Source organism: Heterocephalus glaber, unplaced genomic scaffold (assembly GCF_053883595.1).
Source record: "Heterocephalus glaber isolate CG9 unplaced genomic scaffold, H.glaber_assembly_v1.0 deba00001465, whole genome shotgun sequence".
Lineage (NCBI taxonomy): Eukaryota > Metazoa > Chordata > Mammalia > Rodentia > Bathyergidae > Heterocephalus > Heterocephalus glaber.
The window spans coordinates 11,099,589-11,123,589 of NW_028258312.1; the positions used below are offsets into that span (position 1 = coordinate 11,099,589).

Below are 24,001 nucleotides of genomic sequence, written 5' to 3' on the forward strand. Positions count from 1 at the left end.
GATTGCCTCTCACTAAGTCTTACCTCCTTCTCAGATCCTGCTGTTGCATGAGGGATGAAGTTTCCAGCACATGCTTTTGGTGAAACACATTCAAAGTACAGCAAGCACCAAATGCAATTCTCATCGACTGTTACAACTGTATAACAAAGTACAAAAGTACGATGCTTCAGCAAAGGACTGAGACTTGAATCTGAGGATTACATGTGAGGGATGGGGGAAGCTCACTTTGACCTTGAATTCTGCCTTGGATTTCAACAGAGAAACAGCATTGCAAACAGGAACGAAAACAAGTATGGTAGAACAGGGATGTCCATAAACAAGAATTTCAGGTGGGATTTTCGGTGCGATACATGAAGATTTAGAATGAAAAAATGAGTGTTGACATTGGCTGCATCAAGACTGCAGAGAGTCTTATGCATCATGTTAAGGAATATGCATTGGCTTCAGATGACGAATAGAATAAATATGAGATTTTTTGTTTGGTTTGTTGGTTTGTTGTAAAGAAAATGTGGCCCAGAAAACTGTAATGGTACGCTAAGGTCATTCGGTGAATTAGTAGCAGAACAGTCAGAAAGTTGCTCCAGAGTGTTTGTGATAGCACCTAAGACCAGAGCAAAGAAAATTTTATGTTTGTTGGGCCGGGGATTTAGCTGTGTGGTTCCGGTGCTTGCCGCGCAAGTGGAAGGTTCAGAGTTCAATCCCCGGTACCAAAAAAAAAGAAAATTTTATGTTTGTGAATGGGGGTGAAAATGAGAGTGCATGATAGATAAGAGGAAAGCCAAGAAGCTGCTTCCTACATAGAAAAGTCCTATAAATTCACAGTGCATGTAAAAGTAAGAAATTTGCTAGCAATGAACTAAATGTGTTAATAAAAAAGAGTTTTACTCAGAATAGTTAAGAAGGTAACTCTGAAGAGATTTTCTGAATGTAAATCTTGGCTTAATCACTTATTATGTGACTTTTAAGCATTTTTCTGTTTTGTATGTTGACCTCATTATCAGTAAAATGGAAGTGAGAAAAATCTACTTCATGTTGCTGTGGAAAGTACCCACAAGAGATTATGGAAACAGTGCCTTAGTTCCAGGCTTGGTTTATTCTGGCAGTCTCTTAGCTGGAGTCCTTATTATTCTTGTCTCTGGTTCTAGTGTCACTTAGACTACTGAGCCAATCCTTTGTCTTCTTCCTATGTACAGTCTTGCTCTTCTCAATTAAATCACAGCCAGTGAACTCTATCTAATTCCACTGATCTGAAGTTCAAATGTAATTATGTCATAGCTGCCACAACTTCATAATAAAGCCCATATTTGTTATGCAACCAGTTGACTGGTTGTCATTCTAGCCCATTTTAAAAATTTCTCCACCTAACATTTTAAGGCCCATTCCTCCTGAACAACAGACCATTTGATTTTTGTCTCTAAGGATGTCTAGTTGCAGTTCCTCAGTATTTCCACCTCAAATGTACCCCTTGATTTTGTCATCCCTGCCACTGAGATGCTTAAGACAGCCCTACTGCCCTTCCTACAAGGTCTCAGAGCCCCCTCTTCTTGTTTCTATCAGAGCCCTTGGCCATGGTATTGAGATTTACTGCTTCTAGATATGGATCCTCAAGTATGAAATTCTTTGGGGACAAAGACTGTCTTATTCACATCTAACCTCTGTAACTAGCAAAACACTTAACAAACAAAGCCTTGACAAATACATAATTAAGAGTGATGGGAGTGGTTATCTCTGGGGAGGGAAGGAGTATTGACTGGAAAAGGGCATGAAGAAAACTTCTGTGATAAAAATCTATACAGAATGATGATCAGAATGATGGTTACACAAGTGGATACATGTAGAGAAATATATTGAGCTGACTCTCAAAATTGTTACACTTTCTTTTCTTCACTGGAGATATTTTTAGTCCTCAGCATTTTTAAATTAAAAGGTAATACCAAAAAAGGAAATGCTCTAGGATACTACTGTGGTGAGTGTGTCACTTAAAGGGAATAAGAACAACAAGGGAACAAGAACAAACATAGGGAATGTAGGTAATTTATTTTGCTTACTTATAAGTCCTAGTTAACAAGGTATTTTTGGTCTGAAAACATTCATCAAGCCATTCACTTATGATACATGCACATTTATATAACATTCTTGAAATTTAAAGGAAAAATTGAATAACATACGTGATAAATAATATATATATGAACATGGACAGTCCTGTTTCTGTTAATAAAAACACATCATTCTCTTTAAACTATGTCCCTAGTCTCATATAAGAATTAACTAAAATAAAATTGAAAAGCTGACTTTCTCTCTCAACTATATGATTCATCTGTATAGACGAATGTTTATAAGTAGTAGAAACTTACATTATATGTACATATAAGATAATAATATATTCATTAGTAAGTGGTATACAATGGCAAAATGCAAATCTCTACAACTGTTCTGAGATGCCTTTTTAAATTAATGATTTTTAAGAAAAATTAGCTAGAATTATTTTTGGCATAGAGTGAGGATTTTAAAATTTTTCTATAGTTCTTCTTAGAGTCAGAAATCTTACACATTGCTCTTGCCTCCAATGAACTATTGTTTAAAATGAGACAAACAGAAAAGTAACTTAGATGCTTCTATTAGAGATGTTCATAAACGTTTTCAAAATTAAAAAGAAAAGTTTCACAGACCTTGCCTAATTTCCCTAGAGAGCATTTATGCATGATTTGGGTTTTATTTGGCACACCTACTCCAACAGCAGGACTTCTTAATGTAGGTGTACATTTAACAGCCACATTGTGAACAGCGTGAAAAAAACCGAATAGACATAACCTCACATCAAAATGTCAGCACAATGCCCTTAGCACCTAAAGGCAAGGAAGGAACCCTCAGCTCCAGGTTCCATGAATACTCAGCAATATTTCAGTTGCTTAATTGCAACTAAACCTATGAAATAAAATGCATCTGATCACGAAGAGGAAGGAATTAAGGCTCTATCTACCCCTCTTTCTCCATATCATCTGAGCAAACAAACTAAACTGCCATGCTTTTTGATGGAGTAATATTTATCACAATTTTCAGTATAATTACTGACTACAAAGGGTCAAGGTTGAATTTTATTTAAATAAAAAGTGAAGTGTTTGTAATGCTCTTTTCTACACGTGGCTAATTTTCCAAACATGTTTCAATAACTCAGAAAGTACTATATTTATAAAAGGATTTTAGAGGAGCTATCCTCTTTATCAGAAGGTAAAATCTAGAAATGCTTCAATCATTCGTGTCAGTTTGTGACAGTTCAAATCGCTAAAAGTATTAGGCAAACTAATCACTATCAAAGTATAAAGGTTACTGAATAGCTTCAATATAAATCAATTACAACCATATTACAAAAACTGAATGAGCATGTGTGTGGATGTCTTTATTCCTGACAATTAAATCCTTTGATATATCAGCATTAAATTCAGTTATGTGTAATGTCAACAACAACAACCACACCAATAAAAGATACCAAGTAAGTTGAATATTTTCTTGCTTTCAGTAATATAGATTCAGATCTAGGTAGCCCAGAGCTGTTTTGCAGCTTCTTGAAAGCTCTTCTACCATCTTTTAGTGCATTGTCACATTTCACAGGATGGATCCTGGTGCTCTACTCATCATTATATCCACATCTTAGGAAAAAGAAAAGAGAAGAAGAATGGCAATCTGCCTCCTTTTGAGAATCTTTTGTGAAACTTGCACATAAGACTTTGGGGTCATTTGTCAAAATTTGACTATATGGTTAAAGCCATATAGTCTTTGAGCTTGATCACAAGGTAGTCAGCTAAAATTTGGAATTCTTACTGTCAGGAAGAGGAGGAAAATTGGTATTTAGAGTAGAATAAATATTTTCACTTTAGAGTGCAATAAAACAGAGACCTCAGCTTCCTAGAAAATAAAAGTTCTAGATAATTCAATCGAATAATTAAATGAAAACAATCAGACTATTCTTTACTCATAATGTAAGCAAGAGTTCACTAACTTTTCTGAAGCTAAACGTTTCTGACATTCAAAACACACGTGAAGAAAATATTTCTATATATCAAAAAATGTTCAAAACTTAAAATATGCTGTATAATTATGTTTTGTTGTAGGAGGAATAAAAAGAGAGGACTCATTAATTTTTTAAGGGAAAAGTTGACTTAGAAATAATTTGATCCCACTTCTAAATCAAAATTAATATTATCAGTTGGGACCTATGCTGGCAGCTCTGAGAATCATTGATTTGAACACACTATTTCTGAAAATGATTTCTTTTTAGTAATTACTAACAGTTTATGAAAAGATCTGCAATTTTATTTTTCCAAGTGTTCAAGTAATCTTCACTCATCAAAATGCTAAAATCTTTTATATCAAAATCACACGATTTACCCATGTAAATGTCCTTCCCATTCCCTGACAGATGGAAACTCTTAGTGCTGATCTATAGCCCCAGTCCCATGCCAAGCACCAGGTTCATTTAGTTTCTAAGCTAGAATCATTGCTCTTTGTGTAACTTTAAGCTTCACTTGGACATGGAAATCAGTTTTAGTACCACAGCCACTGTGCCCCGGCTGATACTGGGTTTTTCTCATACAAGGTTGTAAAGGAATCCTCTCTAGATTACTACAGAGTTTCTATCAAGACTGGGAATGAACCTTACATTAATAGGAACACACTATACTCTCCAGTAGTCCTTGAGTGTATGTTTGAACAACCATTCATTTATTTAGGAAACCAGCACTGAATGGTGACTAGTCAGGAACAACACCAGGCCCCAGTAATAAAAAAGTCACTATCGCCTGTGGAAGGGACAGCTTGTTAAAATGATCATCCTTGTGAAGAGGCAGATTTGATCTCCTAGGAATTGCCATCCACTGTTCTTTTGAGCTTGGTAGCCTCATGGATTTATGCAGACAACCATTCGGACATCAAACTTGGAATGTTTTTAGCAGGGTTATATTCCCATTAACATCCCAACCTCCACTCTACCCCCATGTCGTGCAAATAAACTTCATTCAATACCATACACACATTGTTTCCTTCTCTGAGATTTTAAAACTCAGTTACTAACTCTTAAAATAATTTGTTTTCAGTTTCTTCCTTATCTTTTAGGAAAAAAATCTCAATTTGGAAATACCCTCCTTAAAATGCAGTTTTGAGAAACGAATACAGTGCAAAACTTCTTATTGTGTCTTACCCCTGCTTAAATGGGAGAGACTACGTAAAGGTGCAAATTTCCAATGATGAATGTCATTATATTGTATACCTAAAATGTACCAATGATTAGAATGAATAATCAATAATGCAAAATAGGAAGAAAAGGTCCAAAGGGGTATGGGTAGTTGGAGAGGCAGGGGAAAGGCAAGAAGGGAAAGGAAAAATGCTGAGAAATGGAAAAAATGGAAATAAAGTCTTTGTAAATAGGGAAGGGTGGAGGGGGTGAAGGGAGGGCTAAGAATGGGGAAAAAATAAGAACCAAGATGCATCATGTAAAGGTACAATTCCCAATGAGAAATGTAATTGTGTTGTATACCTACAATGTACCAATAAAAGAATTTAATAAAAAAAATTAAAAATAAATAAATAAATAAAAAATAGGCTTACTAATTTCATCAAGAGTAGTGTCACAATTCTTGATCCAAAACAGGAAGATTTTGCATTTTAATTTAGGCCCATTCTGATTGTTTGTGACTTGGTGATGATTTTAAGTTTCAGAAAACTGAGATCTCTAACTTTTGGTGCCTTCCTTCCATGTTCCATCTGAGGGTTGGTCTCGGCAAGTAGGTTTTAGAACACACTTCACATACTATTCCCTATTCACACATGGACTTGAGAAAATTCCTTTAATTTGTCTTATCAAAAAGGTTACCTCTTAGGGTTGGTGAAAGTGATTATCAGCCAATGTACATAAAGCACATTGACTTTCTCAGAGTAAAGACTTGACACACAGGAAAGAGCAGAATTAGTAGCTGTCTTTGTAGTCATAAATGATTCACATATAGATTAGGAATCATAATTATCCAAGTTAATCAATTCATTAACCACCTAATATGCATTGATGTTTTCTGATAGGTGCTGGTGTTTCAAAAGTGAATTGAATATCCTAAGGTCAAAAGTCCAAAGTCTACTGTAAGTACCTGAAGTACTGTAAGACCTGAAGTACACAGAAATTATTACAATCACAGAAACAGGACTCAAGAGAGCAATGTTCCTGCCATCACACCACATTCCACCCATTCCATCTCCTCAGAGGTATCTCATAGCATTCAAGAAACATTTGGAAAGTAGCGATGCATAAATATATATGGTTCCATACTAAAATATTTTAGCCAAATACTAATGTTAACATTGATCCCTCAGAGCTTTTTTAGTTTTGGTTTATAAATTAACTTCTTTAATGTTGGCGATTTACATACAACAGATATTTCCTATTCCATAAAATTTAAGAGTTAGTGAAAAGATATCTCATGCCAGAAGATATCTTTAAAAAGTTTATGAGTTTAGATAAATGCATATTTATGGAATATACCAAATTTTAAAGACACAATGTTAGTAAATTGGTTTAAAAATACTGTTCCAAAATGTTTAAAAAGCTATTTTCTTTGAGTAATAGGATCATAAGAGATTTTGCTAATGTGCATACATAGACAGCATTTTCAAGTACAGTATATTATACCAGCTATGTGTAGCAGAGGAGAGTCAGGAAAACTGGTGAGAGACGTGGGCTCATATATGCCAAAGATGGGAGATTAAGATAAGAAACAGTGTGAGGAACCCAGGTGCTTGAGGGTCATAAGCTAAAGCATAAGATTAACCAATAGTAGAATGGACCAAAAATATAATAATGCATAGCCTTGTTACAATTACAATGTAGTCCTCTTTGCCTTGGGGTTAGTCTTATCTCCACTTTTGTTATTGAGACGATCCATTGGCCAATGGAAAATTAAAGTACAAAGACTGACTTCTGGACTCAAAACTTAGGTAAAAATATGGAAATCAATCTTGTTGCGGTGTATTGTGTTCAAGATGATAGTCAAAGTTGTGTTTCACAACAGAAAATAAATCAATCTATAAACTATACCCGTACAGCTTTCATGTATAAACAAAGTAATGCATTTTGTAAACTCACAACCTTTGTTTTTAAATCAGTGAGAATAAATACTTGTAGAATTAATGAACCAAATCCCTTCATTGTGCTTACCTTACATCTATTTTCTCTAAAATATTGATATGTGATAGATGATAATAGATAACTGGTAGACCTTTAACACTTTAATTAAAGTAACCTTTGATTTTCCCTGATGGAGGTAAAACTTCCTCCTCTGAATACCCAAAATATCAAATCAATATTTTAATTATATAACTTCAACTTTGTCTTTTGTAGTATAGAAATTTATTTACATGTTGTTTTATTTTCCTTACTCATTTCTGTGAGTTCACTATCTATGTTCATTATTCATCTGTGTCTCCTCTAAGACCAGATTTAAATTATTTTTAAAACTGGTACTATAAAAATATAATAAATAAAAGTATTCTCCATAGTTTAGAGACTATTTTGTGGACTCAGTCCACAAAAGGTAATAACATTTATTACCTCAATATAAATTATTTTGCACTTTGTAAAACTAAGATTGTGGAAACTTGTATTTTAAAATTCATCCTAAAATAGATGCACCTTGAGACCATAATGTTAAGTGAAATAAATCAGAAACAAACTTAAGTATCTCAGTTTTTGTAATGTGAGAAATTCAAACTATAAACAATTTAAAGAACAAAACGAAAGACAGATAATAAGAAACAGGAAGATAGATCTTCTGCAAATGGGAAAGGGCTCTAAGACTGGAAAGAGAGGGGAAGGAGGGGAGGACAAGAGGGAGTAAAAAAAATTGAAATGTTGTGTACAGGTACCAGCTCTCCACAATAAATGTAATCATAAAGGCCGGGGATTTAGCTCAGTGGTTCTGCCGCCGGCCTCAAAAGTGGAAGGACCTGAGTTCGATCCCCCATACCAAAAAAACAAAAACAAAAGCAATAAATGTAATCATTATGTACAGCAAACATGTACTGATAAAAATTGTTTAAAACAATAAAGTTCATCCTCATAAAAGTGGCTGGTGATCACCAAATATCAATTTGTATCTTTTCTCAGTCCTTTCTTATTATTATTGTGTAATGTTTTTATCATGCACAATTGAATTCCATCATCAGCCCTCTGTACATCTAGAATGGGTTGAAGGAGGCTTCATAGAATTTGTCTCATCTTTCTGAAAATTCACCTTCACACTGGTAAGTTCCATCACAAAGATTTTTTTAAGGTTTTGTCGAGTTGCCGTGCTCTTTTTAAAAATGGCATGATTAATGTATCAAAATAATGTTGCACCAAATGTGATTTTATATATATTTTCTTCCTAGAGTAGAAAACTTTCAAGTTGCGTCGTGAAGTGCTGAATGCTTTATATTGACAGACTACCGCTGTTCAGCAATCTATATTTGCAGGCTGCCAAAATGAAAGCCATTGCTGAATCTTCTTTGTTGTTCACAGTATTTTAAATTACAAATGATGCTGATTTTAATCATCTTTGCTCTATTCACTCACAAAGCCGGATGCTGTACAAGTCAGCTCTCAGATTATGTATAAAATACTTTTTATTGGGCTTGGCACTTACACAGCACTTTGTACCTTTAAAATACTTTGTAAACATTAACTAGTCAATCCCTACCAGAAAAAGAAAAAAGAAAACAAATGTTAATGTACTGAAAGGTACGGGTAAAACAGGGCTAAAGAAAAGAGTTTTCCTATGGATTAAATTTGAAGCCAAGATATTTATTTTGCTATTTATTTTCAAGTCAATGAAGTATATTTCAGGAAATGATTTTCAGTTTCTGACTTTCCATTGTAACAGAGCATATACTTTCAATTTTAGTAATCACATGGACTGTAGAAATATCAATATTATTAATGCCCAATAGAATAGATGTCACATGAGGAAGTCTTAAACATATTAAATGCCTCTTCTCATCCTTTAGAAAACAAATTTTTATTGCAAAGTCAATAAAATTCAACTAGTCTCAGGGAACTGACATTATCCACAAGTTATTGCTTCTCCTTTCAGTCCTATAAGTAATAACAAATACCACTTGAAGGTGCAGGTAAGAGCAACACAGTCTGAAACCTAAATAAATCCACAAGTTCACCTTAAAGAAATGAAAATGCATAACACAGCAAAGGTCAAGTTAATAGATCAATTAAAGAGTATGCTATGAATTTCATTTCTGGCTCTAAAATTAAAGCATAGCTTCTGCCTTCCTTGGCTCTGCTTTTCTTCTATTCTCTCTTTTCAGTATTTCTTTTCAGTTAAACCAATCCTTTTAAAAGGAAGTTTCCATATTCTTGAAAGACAACACACTCTAATCAAGTAAGAAATTCCATGAAGTATAAAATGTTATTAATATTATATACTGTATTTAATTATTAACTAAGAATTTTTTCAATCATGTTGTAATACAAAGGAAACAAATTGTCATTATTGACTTTCATAGATTTGGAACAGAAAACAGAAATCCAAGAGTCATATCAAGAATAAATTTCAAGGCTAAGAATAAAGGGAACACCCTTTCCAACTTGATGTCCAATTGAGCCATGACTATAACCAAGAAAGTAAATGTTACTTGTGATATATATGTTAAGGAAGGCTTGAACTATGTTTTTTTAACAATCAAATAAAATCCAACAAAATACACTATTAAAGGAAAATATCTTTAAACATCAAATTTAGCAGAGTTTATTTGCACAAAGATTTATTAGTGAATCATACCACACTCAGAAATGAGAAGTTCAAGGAAGTCTACTCAACAATGGGGGCAGGTAGTATTTATTAATATAAAAAGAAAATGACATAGAAAACATAATTGGCTACAATGGGCATTTACCTTATTTCAGCATAGTAAGATGTGCCCTTTTGCCATATATGGCCATGGTATGATGAGTTGTCAGTTCATGATAGGCTGCATTTCTGCAGCTATAATTAGGCTGAGACTCAATTTTTTGTTACAAGATATACTCTTAAATTAGGTTACAGTTTGTTTACATTTTAAGTTAGGTTGCAGTTTGCTACATAAAGCAAGTTTAGGAGAAATTTAATTTTGCAATTGTCACAATTAAAACCTATAAATATACGTGTGTGTGTTTAGATTTCAATTTAAAAACCTTTAAATTTACTGATTTATTGAGAATGATGTTTTTAATTTTTTTTTCTAGATTCTTTTAAGTATAATTCACCAAGGACAGAAAGGTCAGCAACTGAAACTTGAGATAAATTATTGAGTATTACTATAAAAGCTGTGGCTAATTCAAAGTAGTCTCACAATCTCAGGCTTTTTTGTTCTCTGTAAGCATCATAAGGTTTACATCTTGTAAACTGATGGAAATATTATGCACATCCATCAGAGCTTATTGACATTTTTAGGGCAATCTTTAAAAATGAAGAGCAAACCTCTTAACCGTATGATAATTCAGTAGCATTTTTACATTGGATTTTATATCTTATTGATGTCTTCAATATTATTAGCATATCTTGATCACGCTCTTATATCATTTCAAAAATATTATTGGATTTTAAAGGTGGGGAGTCTTTGTACATGCACATATGAAGAGACTGATGCTACAATTAGGAAAAAATAGTTGATTTAATAAATTTTAATAATGTAGTTCAATAGAATACACTTATGTTTCTACAAATTCTTATATGGTTTCTACAGTCGATTTTTAAAATTCCTTTAAACTATTTTAGGTACACAATTCAAATTTAAATCATTATTTTCACCTTTCCCTCCAGAAAGTTATCACTTATCAGATGCCGACTTGTTACCATCTACTCGAAAAAGAGGTTAATGAGAGCTGTTAATAAATTTGAAAATAAAATTACAAGTGGCTGTGTAGGATATAGTTTCTGCAACCTCAAGAAGGTCTTTTGCCTAAAAGTACATGAGTCAAAATACCTTTACTCCTCTCTCAGGTGCCTGAATTTTCTACAACTTCAGATTTCTAAGCTATTATATACTAAATATCCCTAGCAATAGTAATGCTTTAAAATGTGAAATTGTAGAGCCAACTACAGCATTTACTCGACAAATTCTGCCTATATCAGCCATAATTATCTAAGATCCAAATGGAAATTGACCACTAATGAAAGCTACTCATTTAAACCTTGGACATGGTTCATAAAATCAGTCAGAGTTGTGGCACAGATCTTGTTTTATAGCTTCCACATATACCTTGATGGAAAATTGGCATTGATATAATAAAATGTGAACCAGCAGGATAATATTATAAGCCAAAGAGGTAGCCTATTTTAATAGTCCACTGTCAGGAAAATTTTCCTCAAATCAAACATAAGCCTCTCCATCAACAGCTAAGCACATTTAAGGCCGTTCTCAGTTGTTCTAGACTGGCTGATTTCCTTTTTCTCTTTTGGTTAAGACTATATTTTCAAAGTGCTTTTCAACCACATTTACTAGTCTTTCCTCACAAATATGTCTGCAGTTTAATACTTTTTTCCACTCTTTTACAGCTCCTGATATTGAAGCACAGAGATATTAAGAACCATGTTCAAGGTTACGTAGCAAATTAAAAACCCAGCAGGGAATGAGCTAAATAGCACCTGAGTTTCCAGACTGCTGTTTAGTCAACTGGGCCACAGGAACTCTTGTGGCATAATGGATTAGGAAAGAGAAAGAAATTTAAATTCAAAAATAAAAACATGAAAAAATAAAATGTATTAAAGTCACAGGGTTTTTTTCTCCACAGGTACAATATGATGAAATGCTTTCCACTGAGCTTCTAGATAGACTTACAGACTGATTAACTTACTCCTGTCTGTCTTCAAACTCTCTAGCCCATTTATATCAGGACTTAAAGCAAGTTAGGGAGTAGATCCTATGCCCAATGACCAAAATGAGGCAGCTTCTTTTGCCTAATCTGAGGCCACTAAAAGTGGAATTTTTTAAAGGTCTTGGTTCAGTGTCTCCTTTCCAGCTCTGTTCTTTCTAATCAGTCCTTATCATGGGTGTCAGGAAAGATGGAAGATATGAAAGACTTGGAATTTGAGCTTTGAAGATTAGAACAATAAATGTGGGGATTGAGAGTTCTTGAGCTCTATTTAGATACTAATTTGAAATGGAAGCTCATAGTTATTAGAGTAGAAATAGTGAGGTGGTAAAACAACAGGGCCCTCAGCATCTCCCACATTAAGATGTTTCCTTGGGCCGGGGATTTAGCTCAATGGCACCTTACCTGCCTCGCAAGCACGAGGTCCTGAGTTTGATTGCCGGTACTGCAAAAAAAAAAAAGGGTCCTTAAGAAAAATAATACACGAGTTTAAAATTAGACCTTCTAATCAAGGAGCATTCTTTTACACTTGATCTTAGCCAAAAGGCCGAGAAGCGATAAGAAGCATTCTTTTAATGCCTTTAATGTGTTAAGATCTTAGGTAGGTGGTAAGAAACAGCCATGAAAAGATCCTACTTGAGAGCAGAGTTTTCACAGAACTATTTTAAGGTTTACTAAAGCCTTAAAAGATGCAAAGTCTTGTAAATAGGGAGGAGTGGAGGGGTTGAAGGGAAGGCAGAGGAATGGGGGAAAAATAAGAACAAGATACATCATGTAAAGGTACAAATTCCCTATGATGAAAGTCATCATACTGCATACCTAAAATGTACCGATAAACTTAATGAATAAAAAAATGATTCATAAGAGTAAGCTAGAATGAAGAGTTATGGAGAAGAGTTATCAGGCATTGGGAGCAATTGCATACAAAGACACCAAACAGAAAGAGGCATGAAACATTGGAGGAATTGCGTAAAGCCAACAGAAGGAAAGGAGACAGAGAGAAGTCTGAGGGGCAAGCAGAGATGGGTCATGCTAGACATTATAGGTACTGATGAGTATTTTTTCTTCACTTGATTCTTATCCCACAAGAAGCCTTAATAAGTTTTAAGTGCAAACTAATGTGATTATGTTCGAATTTTTAAAAAGATCATTCAATTGTTCACATCTATTTATCTGTTTTTAATGTCCTTTTCAGGTCTGCTTGCAGGTATTTAGCTCAGTACACATAGATTCTCTGCCATAAAGAAGATGTCGGTAAGTGGGAGAGTCAAATAATTGAATGATGTGAATTTCCTAGAGTTTCCATAAGTTCTTGTAAATTTAGCTACCAACTGAAATAAGCCGACTGGTACTCTTATGAAACTCAAAATTATGCTATCATCAGCTAAGCTGAATGAAAAGAAATTAGACATGGAAGTAATAGGCAGCCAATTTAAAATTGTATCTTTTATAGAAACATCATTATGTGGGACAATTAAAAGAAAGAAATTTATTTGAATGTGCATTTTTAAAACACAGTTCAACAAAAGCATAACTAGCAGAAGTACAAAATTTTTCAAATCAGTTGAAAGATTGTACTTAAAAATGAGATGAAAACCCATATTTAAAAAAAATATAAGCTAATATACATATATATGAAGCATAGTATAGTAGACAATTGATATTCAAAATCTAGGATATTCCTAGGTATTTATGACTAACAAAATGGTACCTTAGATAACTTATCAAAATTACTCATTTTATGCCATGCCTTCATATTTGTATCATAATAATCACATGCAAATAACACTAAATATTTCATTACAAGTAACTGATAATTGCTTCAGCCCAGTGCATATGATAATTTTTCATTTAAGTTTTCATTTTAGTTTCATTTAGTTTTTCAGGTAATAGCAAATACATAAAGGCCTTAATTTCATCTTATGTAAATTATACTTACCAGTTTACCAGATTTACATTGACCAAGACTAAACAAAATGTCCTTGCTTTAGGAAAAAAATTTTTAAAGTATAAAATAGGAAATCACAATTCTCTTATGATGAAGTCATTTACAGCCTTGAAAGTTTTGCAAAGAAATAGGAATGGAAGTCAGTGACAATAATAAGTAAATGATCTATTTTTAAAGCCTCTTAATGGCAATATAAAGATCAGAATTGACTTCTGATGTCTAACCCCTAAATCTAGACCAAAATAATTGATTACTGCACTGATTTCCACAATGATTCTGATCTGTAATCATCAGAAGTCTGAATAGTATTGAGGACCAGATAGATTTTTCGGACTAAGAGAAAATTCTAAAATTTTGCAAGAACAATAATTCTAATTATGGAGGCATTTAACATATCTAATTTCAGGAGGTCTCCATATAGAAGTCTGCGTTTTAATCTTAACAGTGTAGATTAAACATGTTTTACTAGAACCTATTGCTGCTGACTGCACTTGAAGTAATGAATATGCTTTGAAAACTGTAAAATGGCATGTAAATAAAAAAGGTTATAAATCTCATTCCATAAACACAATTGATCAAGAAATGTACTTATAATTTTGTATAAAATCACTCAGTTCTCAGTCCATATTCCTCCTGTGATGAGAATTAATCTTAGGTAATTAAACAATTTCCTCTACATTCTCCCATTCATTATCTCTGGGATGTGTTCACAGATCAGGAGAATGAAGTATCCAAGTGTGAAGGCGCATTTTGCTTGGGTCATTAGCTGTCCCCCCGAGCATCCACTGGGTTATCTCTGCTCACATCATGAAAATTACTTGGAAATATTTCTCTTTCCAAACCATCAAGGCAAGATTAGCTTTTTAAAATCTATTTGTATTCTTCTGAAGTCCAAGAACCATTCTCTCCCCAGACCTCACTAACCTAGGGGAGCCAAGGTTCTATTCACTTTCCTACCACTTGTGTGCATCTTCCTCTCCTTCAACGCTACTCCAGGCACATAGAAACTTCCACATTTTTCTAAGACCCACTCTGTTCAGAGTTTGTTTCCTGATATTCTGTTTGCCACCTTCCTGGACATTATCCTAAAAATGAGGACAAAATACGTTCTTAGAACACTTGTATACATGTCCTGCCAGTGTTTTCTGCCACAGCTCCCCCAGCCAAAGGCAGGAAGCAGTGGTATAAAGCTTTTCTCATTCTCAGGTTCCCAATACTCTAAATCCTCCTAGATTTGCCTTTACTTTCCTCTACCATTTGTTAAGCAATTTTCATTAGTCTCTGTGTTAGTTACTTTTCTCTCATTACTGAGACAAAATACTCAACACCCAGAGTTAAAGGAGGAAAGGTTTATTTAGCTTACAGGTCATAGAGGTTTCAGTCCATAATTGGCTGGCTCCAAGGCAGGGGGGATGGCAGACAGGTGTCACAGAGGAGAAACAACATGGCGCACACAAGGTAGTGAAACAACAAGAGACCTTAACAGCATGTTTCTGCCCCTTTTATCCCATCCAGACTACCGGGATTAGGGTGGTGCCAAACCAATCACTCACTTATAGTGGTTTAGTGATCACACGCCCTTAATCCCAGCATCACACATTCCAGATTCAGCTACCTCTGAAAAAGACTGCATGAGTCTTTTGGGGGACATATAGACACAATCAACAACAGTCCTAAGGAAAGGAAGTCTTATTTCTATAAGATATAGAAAGCTTAATCTAATCTTCTAAATATGCATTATCAAGAACATTTACTTACTACCTCATTCAATTCAACAATAAAAGCATAATTTCAATCAGTTTAAATTTTATCACAGCTTTAGGCAGTGTTGCATTAGATTTCAAGGGGCTGAGCCAGGGCTCAGAGTAGAACCATTTAATCAAAGACTTAACACTATCCTTTGCCCTTTGAGGTCTACAAACATTAGTACATGTAGGTATAATTAAACTTGACATTTTCCAAAATTCAGAGCCTCTTTAAAAATACCTCTTGGCTCATCTACTAACATGACTTAGAGATGTATTTCATTTTATTTGGGAACCACACGGGGGTACATGAAACTCCTTGGCTTCATCTAATTATCCTCAGCAGATATGCCATACAGGCTCTTGTTCACTGGGTCCTGATATTGTTTGTGCTTTATTCAGAAAAGGAAAAACAAGTTATCTATGCCTTCAAATTACCTTGAAATACCAGTGCTTTATCCAGGCCCACTCGTAGCAAGCAATGGCTCCTAATACCTCTCTCTTTAGGACTCTACCTTATCTGTGACACAGTGATTTCTATTTTCTTTTTTTGAAGGCATGTAGGACGTAAAAAGGAACCATAAATCTTGGCTATCAATTTGAACTGGCTATCTGAAGATCTAAACTCAACAATGAATGTGTTTTGTTTTCTGTCTTCTGTGATTTTATCTGTTCCTAAAAGCAGGAAAACTGAAGGGTTAGCTGTCTGTGAAGAATTTCATTAGGTGAAGGAAATTGTTACAAAGTATAAATCAGATAACAATTCAAAAATATCATGTAATTACATAATTATTCTCCTCATCATTCTGTATGAGCCTTATGCTACCCATCCGGAAATGTAATCTTTATTATGTACTCAAGTTGATTAGCTCTTTGATTTTCTTTATGATTTTTTTGTCTTTGTAACTTTTATGGGATCAATAATCTCGCCTCAAGGAAACAGCATTAATCTTACAATTCAGCATGTGACAAAAGTTAGATATCATTTTACTTTCGCTACTTTAGTTCTCCCAACTTCGGCCTAAAATATGGGGATCCAACCATTATGTGCACCATGATTTCTTTGTGTTGACATTGTTATTCCATCCACCAGTCACGTCTAGTGTTATTCCAATTGAACTTTCTTTAACACTTGGGAAAGTACAAGACAGTGAAGACAATGACAGGAGAAAGGAAGCTCAGGTCCCTGAGCTGGCAGGGCTCTTCCCCTTCCATCTTCAAAACCATCTGAATAGAAGACTTGACTCATCACTTTCTCCTCTGGTCCTCATTTTTTCTTGATTATACTGATAAAGTGAAAAGCACTGGAAGCAAACATTGCAGGGCTTTGGTGCCAAGCCTTCCCTGTTAGAACAAACCATAACTTGTAAGTTCAGTGTGCACCTAGCTTTCCATCTCAGTTATCTACTAGTCAACTGCTAATCCTTAAGAAATGCAGGGAGACTAGAATGGCTTTGACATAACTTCTCCTGTTTCACAGCACACGTTTAACAACCATGAGGCAGCTGTGGTTTTTGGAAACAGAAGTAGTCATATTACATTGAAATATAAGAAAATGGCAACATATTTTGATGAGATATGTATCATCATAGAATGGATTGAAAATGATTAATACTGTTGTGATCTAGACTAATTAAAATCATCCATATTACATAAGATACCTTAGATTTTATCCCAACATTCTATTTTCTTTTTATCCACATTACCATACTTTTATAGAAAAAAAAAATGAAAACATGCTATTTTTGTTCTTTTCAGGATGTAAGACCTAAGAATCTAACCCAAACCCTTAATTCCTGTGAAAGGCTGGCAAACCTATGTTTACGTCTGAACAAAAGGATATGGGCTTAGAAGACTGGATGAAAGCTCTTGAATAGTTACAGGGCATTCAGGAAGGATTGAAACAAGAGTACACTGTGATGAAAGTCCATAAGATAGGAATAATTTTTCACTGGAATTATTCAGGGATGACCTCAAGTTTTGAAAAAGTTCATTGCAATATACTATTGTGATACTATTTAAGTTATTTATTTTTCAATATTTAATATTCAGTTTCATTTTTCCCCAGTACAAAACAGCAGTTCTTTCTGGAGTGAAGTGATCCATTGACTCTATACTTTGGTTTATCTGTTTCACATGAAGACATTGCCATTTTCCTCATTACTGGGACATAGTACCTGGCACCACAATGTAAAGGGGGAAGGTTTATTTTGGGGCACAGCTACAGTCCATGCTCAGCTGACTTCACGGCAGAAAACACAAAACAGAAGGGTCAGGCAAATGACAGCTACCCATATAATGCCAGCCAGGAAGCAGAGAGAGAAGGGAGGAGACAGGGAGGGAGCTATACCCTTCTAGATATATCCCCTAGCATTCCTCTTCTAACTAGGTTCCCCCCTCTTCTAACATCAGGTCACCTATAGCATCCCCATTATTCAATCACCTTTCAACACATGCAGCTTTAGGGGCCATTGAGATCTAAACCATCACAGGCACACACTTACACAAGAGGTATAAACAAATTTACAGCAAAATGTGCAAAAAGTTAGTCTATAATAAAGAGTATTAAAATACATAGTCAGCAGATTTTCATTATAGCCTAGCCTCAATTCACTTAGTAAAATATTAGAAAAAATTAAATCTCTCTATTTGCTCATTTCTAATCACATATATGGAGAAAAGTGTTAAGCTGAACACAACACCTACGTAATATGTTTGATTCCTAATGCTGATAGTCGATCCTAACAACAGCATGGTTATATTACTTAACATTTTACATTTCTGGGAATGCTACTGTGTCCACAATGAGCTGTAGGTCTGGCAATAATTTTATTTTCAGGTTCAGTCATATCATGCTTTCCTAAAGGAATAGGCTGTATCACAGTAGCAAATCATTCAAATCTAATTTAAAGGACGCAAAAATTCTCCTAAGTTTTATCTTGGGCATTCTGAGTCTCTTTCCTACACCTAGTGGCTATGTAACAATTCAATTACCAAAGTCCTTCATCCAGAAAGCACCGTTGATTTCCAGTAATTCTTATTCTGTTTGATTTCTTTTTTCTCCTAGTTTAACACATGCCAGTTGGTGTTGACTGAGTTAAAAATCTTGAAATAAGCCTGGCACTGTGTCAGTATGTGGGTTAAGAAATGGGAAAAAAAATTAATAAAATACACACTAGAAATGGTAAATAAGATTAGCAGTGACATTTATTGTCATGAGTGCATTTTTCGTATATGCACACAAAATAAAACAAGCTCAGTGCAGCTGAAAGAAAAGAAGAATGAGAGAGAAGATATAAACTGAAAGATGAAAAGGCAAAGGGTGAGTGAAAAGAAACACACTGGGAGCACATGGAGTCAGCTGGCAGGAAAAAGCCGCGCCAAGAGTGTCAGAAGGTAAAACCTTAATTAGCAGATCAAGTGGGTAAGAAGCAGGTTTTGAAATAAAAGAGCAATAGCATAAGCAACTTCAAGGAAGATTAAAAGAGCCAAGTGATGAAAGTATACAAGAGTCTTTGGATATTATTAGGAATTTTAGGGAATTACAATGACAAGAAAATTATGAGGGCAAAAGTCTTTATATATTCTTCGGTAAAAGAAAATCACCTGTCAAAATCTGTCTCTGTGGACACTGGTATTAGTTTCTTGTTCTTCAAAAACAGTGTATGTCTTCTGATAGGATTTTTGTTCAACTTTCTTCCATTTTTCTAAATAGTCTTTCTGTGTTTTATAAAATAAATTAATACACATGCATTCTTGTACATAAAATACCTGAAATTAATGAAAATAATGTTAAAGAAAATAAGCCTAATAGGAACTCCACAAAACTTGTTGGTAACTTGAAGTGTACAATTAAATTTTCAGATGAATCCCTATGAATCCTCTAAGTCGAGTTGTGGCATCAATGTGTAACACATTTATGAGATAAATAAGATATATGTTTGGAGAAGGGGCCTGAGAAAATTCTCTTTGACATTATTGATTAAGTGAATAAAATAATGAGTTTGTTCTGAAGATGTGACAATTGCCCAGAGATGCTTTAAAGATTCCCTTTGGGGATCTGCAAGTTAGGTAATAGAAATACAAATGACCACATTTTTCTAACTTCTGTATCTTATTTTGTTCTCTTGCACCCCACACAGTCTTAATACACTTCTTTAGCAACAGCAGTGTGGATTTAGATACATAGGCAGAAGAAATCAATTAAAAAATAGCTAATAACTTTTCATCCTTTGCTGTGAGGAAGATATCTTTTTCATTATGTTTTGTTTGTGATACATACTGATTACAGTCATCTTGGGGAACTGGTGCATATACATATCAAATCTTAGTAATTTTTACTTCCCCTTCCCAAGTCCACCTTTGCATCTCCTTCCATATCCAGAGGATGTCTTTATTTTGGTTGAAAATACATAATACTCGAAAGTTACCCCACTCTTTTTCTTCCTTAAATTCTATTATTGGTACATTTTAGGTTTACAGTACATTTACATTTATCACTGGGTACTTGTACCTGTACATGATGTATCTTGGTTCTTATTTTTTCCCCATTCCCTGCACTCCCTTCACCCCTCCACCCTTCCCTATTTACAAAGGCTTTGTTTCCATTTTTTTTCTTTTCTCATAATTTTTCCTTTCCCTTTCCTTTCCCCTAACCATCCCACTTCCCCTACCCCTTTGGACCTTTTCTTCCTATTTCACATTATCAATTATTCATTTTAATCATTATTTATACTTTCAGTTTCTCAGACCAGAGAAACAATTGGGTATTTATACATGAGTGTCCTATTTATTTCATTTAAGAGTATGGCCTCAATATGCATCCATTTAGCTATAAATGTCCCTACTTTCTTGTTCTTTACGGGCTGAGCAGTACTTGATTTTATAAAAAAAAACAAAACCCACATCTTCTTTATCCAATTTCCAGTTGATGGGCATTTGGGCAGTTTCCAAGCTTTCACTATTACAAACTGTGCCGCTATGAACATGGGTACACATATATTGCTGTGGTATGATTCTTTTAATTCTTTTGGGAAGATACACAGCAGGGGAGTAGCAGGGTCAAATGGGACCTCTAGTCCTAGTTCTTTGAGATATCTGCATACTGATTTCCATAGTGGTTGCACCAGTCTGCACCCCCACCAACAATGGAGAAGGGTTCCTTTCTCCCCACAACCCTGCCAGCATTTGTTATTGATTGATTTCTTGAGAGCAGCCACTCTTTGTGGGGTGAGGTGGAATCTTGCTGTTGTTTTCATCTGCATCTCTCGAATGACGAGTGATGTTGAACATTTTTTCATATATTTATTTGCTGCTTTTGTTTCTTTGTCTGAGAAATGTCTGTTCATTTCAGATACCCATTTTTGAATTGGGTCTTTAAATTTGAGGCTTCTGATATTTTTTTAAGTTCTTTATATATTCTAGATAGTAGTCCTTTGTCTCAGGTACTGCTGGTAAAAAATTTTTCCCATATTATAGATTACCTCTTAGCTCTGTTGGTAGTCTCTCTTGCAGGGCCGAAGCTTTTTAATAAGATGAGATCCCAGTTGTTGATTATTTGTGCTAGTTCCTATGCTAATGAGGTTTTTTCATAAAGTTTTTTCCTATGCCAATGTCTTCAAGAGTTCTACCTAACTCAGCTTCCAGCGAGTTTAGGGTTTCTGTTTTAATATTTAGATCTTTCATCCACTTCAATCTTAGTTTAGTGCATGCTGATAGATATAGGTCTAGTTTTAATCTTTGGCAGGTTGAAATCCAGTTTTACAAAACCATGTATTTAAGAGGCTATCTTTTCTCCAGTGAAGATGTTTGGCTCCTTTGTCAAAGATGAGGTGACTGAGTATGTCTGGAGTTGTTTCTGGATCTTCTAATCTATTCCACTGATCCTCGGGTTTGTTTCTTTGCCAGTACCACGCTCTTTTTATCACAGTAGCTTTGTAGTGTAGTTTCGGGTTGGGGATTGTGATACCCCCTACCATGTCTCTGTTTCCTAGAATTGCTTTTGCTGTTCTAGGTCTCTTCTGGTTCCAAATGAATTTTTGTATTGTTTTCTCTAGTTCTGGGAAATATATTTCTGCAATTTCAATCAGCATTGCATTAAATCTATATATATAGCAGTTTTGGAAGTATGGCCATTTTCACTATATTGGTTCTTCCTACCCAGGAGCTGGGGATATCTTTCCTTTTTCTTATATCCTCTTCAATCTCTTTTTTCAGAGTGCTGTAGTTTTCAGTGTAGAGGTCTTTTGCTTCCTTTGTTAGATTGATTCCTAGATATTTCTTTTTTTTTGGATGCTATTGTGAAAGGAATTGTTTCCTAATTTCTCTCTCAGTGAGTCTGTTATTTGTGTACAAGAAGGCTATTGTTTTTTGAGTGTTGACCTTGTATCCAGCTACTCTACTGAATCTGTCAATTAAGTCTAGAAGTCTTTTGGCAGAGTTTTTTGGGTCTTCTATGTAAAGTATCCTATTGTCAGCAAATAACGACAGTTTAACTTCTTCCTTTCCTATCTTTATTCCTTTTATTTCTCTTGTCTAATTGCTGTGGCTAATGTTTCCAGAACTATATTGAACAGGAGTGGTGATAGTGGACATCCTTGTCTTGTTCCTGATTTCAGCGTGAAGGTTTTCAGTTTTTGACCATTTAGTATGATGTTGGCTATTGGTTTTTCATAGATAGCCTTAATCAGGTTGAGATAAAGACCTTCTATTCCAATTTCCTGTAGGGTTTTTTATCATGAATGGGTGTTGGAATGCATCAAATGCTTTTTCTACATCTGTTGAGATGATCACATAGTTTTTGTCCTTGGCTCTGTTAATATAGTGTATTACATTTATTGATTTATGTATCTTGAACCATCCTTGCATCCCTGGGATAAATCCGATTTGGTCAGGGTGTATGATCTTCTTGATGACTCTCTGTATTCTGTTTGCCAGTATCCTGTTGAGGATTTTTGCATCTATATTCATAAGGGAGATTGGCCTATAGTTCTCTTTTTGGGTTGGGTCTGTCCTTGGTTTTGGAATCAAAGTAGCACCTGCTTCCAGGAATGAATGTGGAAGTATTGCTTTCCTTTCAATTTCATTGAAGATTTTAAAGAGTAATGGCGATATTTCTTCTTTAAATGTCTTGTAGAATTCAGCAATGAAGCCATCAGGACCTGGACTTTTCTTTGTTGGTAAATGTTTAATTACATTTTCAGTTTCACTGATTGCAACTGGAGTGTTTAGAATTTTTATATCTTCTTCATTTAATTTTCGCAATTCATATGTATTTAGGAATATTTCTTCTGTGTTTTCCATTTTATTAGAGTACAGGTTCTCGAAGTAGGTATTGATGATTTTCTGGATTTGTGCTGGATCTGTTGTGATTTCACCTTTTTCATTCTTAATTGCATGAATTTGAGCCTTCTCTTTCCTTTTTCTGATAAGGTTGGCTAAGGGTTTATCGATTTTATTTACTCTTTTGGAAACCAACTCTTTGATTCATTGATTTTTTTTGTATCATTCTCTTAGTCTCCATTGCATTGATTTCTGCTCTGATCTTTATAATTTCCTCTTTTGTATGAGCTTTGGGTTTGTTATGCTCTTCTTTTTCAAGGAGCTTGAGGTTCAGCATTAGTTTGTTTATTTGAGCTCTCTCTGTTTTCCTAATATGGGCATTCACTGCTATCAATTTTCCTCAGAGAACTGCTTTCATTATGTCCTATAGATTCCTGTATGTTGTACTGGCATTATCATTTACTTGTAGAAACTGTCTAATTTCTTCTTTAATTTCCTCTGTGACCCATTGATTGTTCAGGAGAGTGTTATTCAACTTCCATGTGTTTATGGAGGTTTTGCGGTTTCTTATGCTATTGATCCAATTTTATTGCACTATGATCTGATAACATACAGGGAGTAACTTCAATTCTTTTACATTTACTTAAGCATGTCCTATGAGCTAGCATGTGGTCTATTTTGGAGAATGACCCGTGTACAGCCAAAAAGAATGTGTATTCTGATTTTGTGAGGTGGAACACTCTGTAGACATGTATTAAGTCCATTTGTTCAATGGTTTGGTTTAGTTCTAGAATTTCATTGTTGATTTTTTATCTAGATGATCTATTTGTGATAGTGGGGTATTGAGGTCCCCCACTATAATTGTATTAGTGCTTATTTGGTTTTTCATGTCCATTAATATTTGTTTTGTATAGTTGGGGGCATTTGTATTTGGCTCATATATATTTATGATTGTCATCTCTTTCTCTTGGATTGTTCCCTTTACAAGGATGTAGTGACCATCTTTGTCTCTCTTAATTAGTTTTGGTTTGAAATCTACTTTGTCTGCAAATAAGATTGCTACCCCTGCTTTTTTCTGGGTTCCTGTCACATGCAGAACTGGGTTCCATCCTTTTACTTTCAGTCTATGAATTTCTTTTTGAG

General features: G+C 34.6%; 1 protein-coding gene across 2 annotated transcripts in view; it reads right to left on the reverse strand.

Annotated features, from left to right (window-relative positions):
* Positions 1 to 12,078: 12,078 nt before the first annotated feature.
* LOC110348520 (uncharacterized) overlaps positions 12,079 to 24,001 on the reverse strand; it is a 303,860-nt gene continuing 291,937 nt past the window's right edge. Inside the window, exon 4 of one of the 2 annotated variants that reach the window (XM_087180890.1) lies at positions 12,079 to 12,329. The gene's annotated coding sequence lies outside the window, so the exon portion shown is untranslated. The remainder of the gene's footprint in view (positions 12,330 to 24,001) is intronic. The other variant, XM_087180888.1, reaches the window with a different exon arrangement.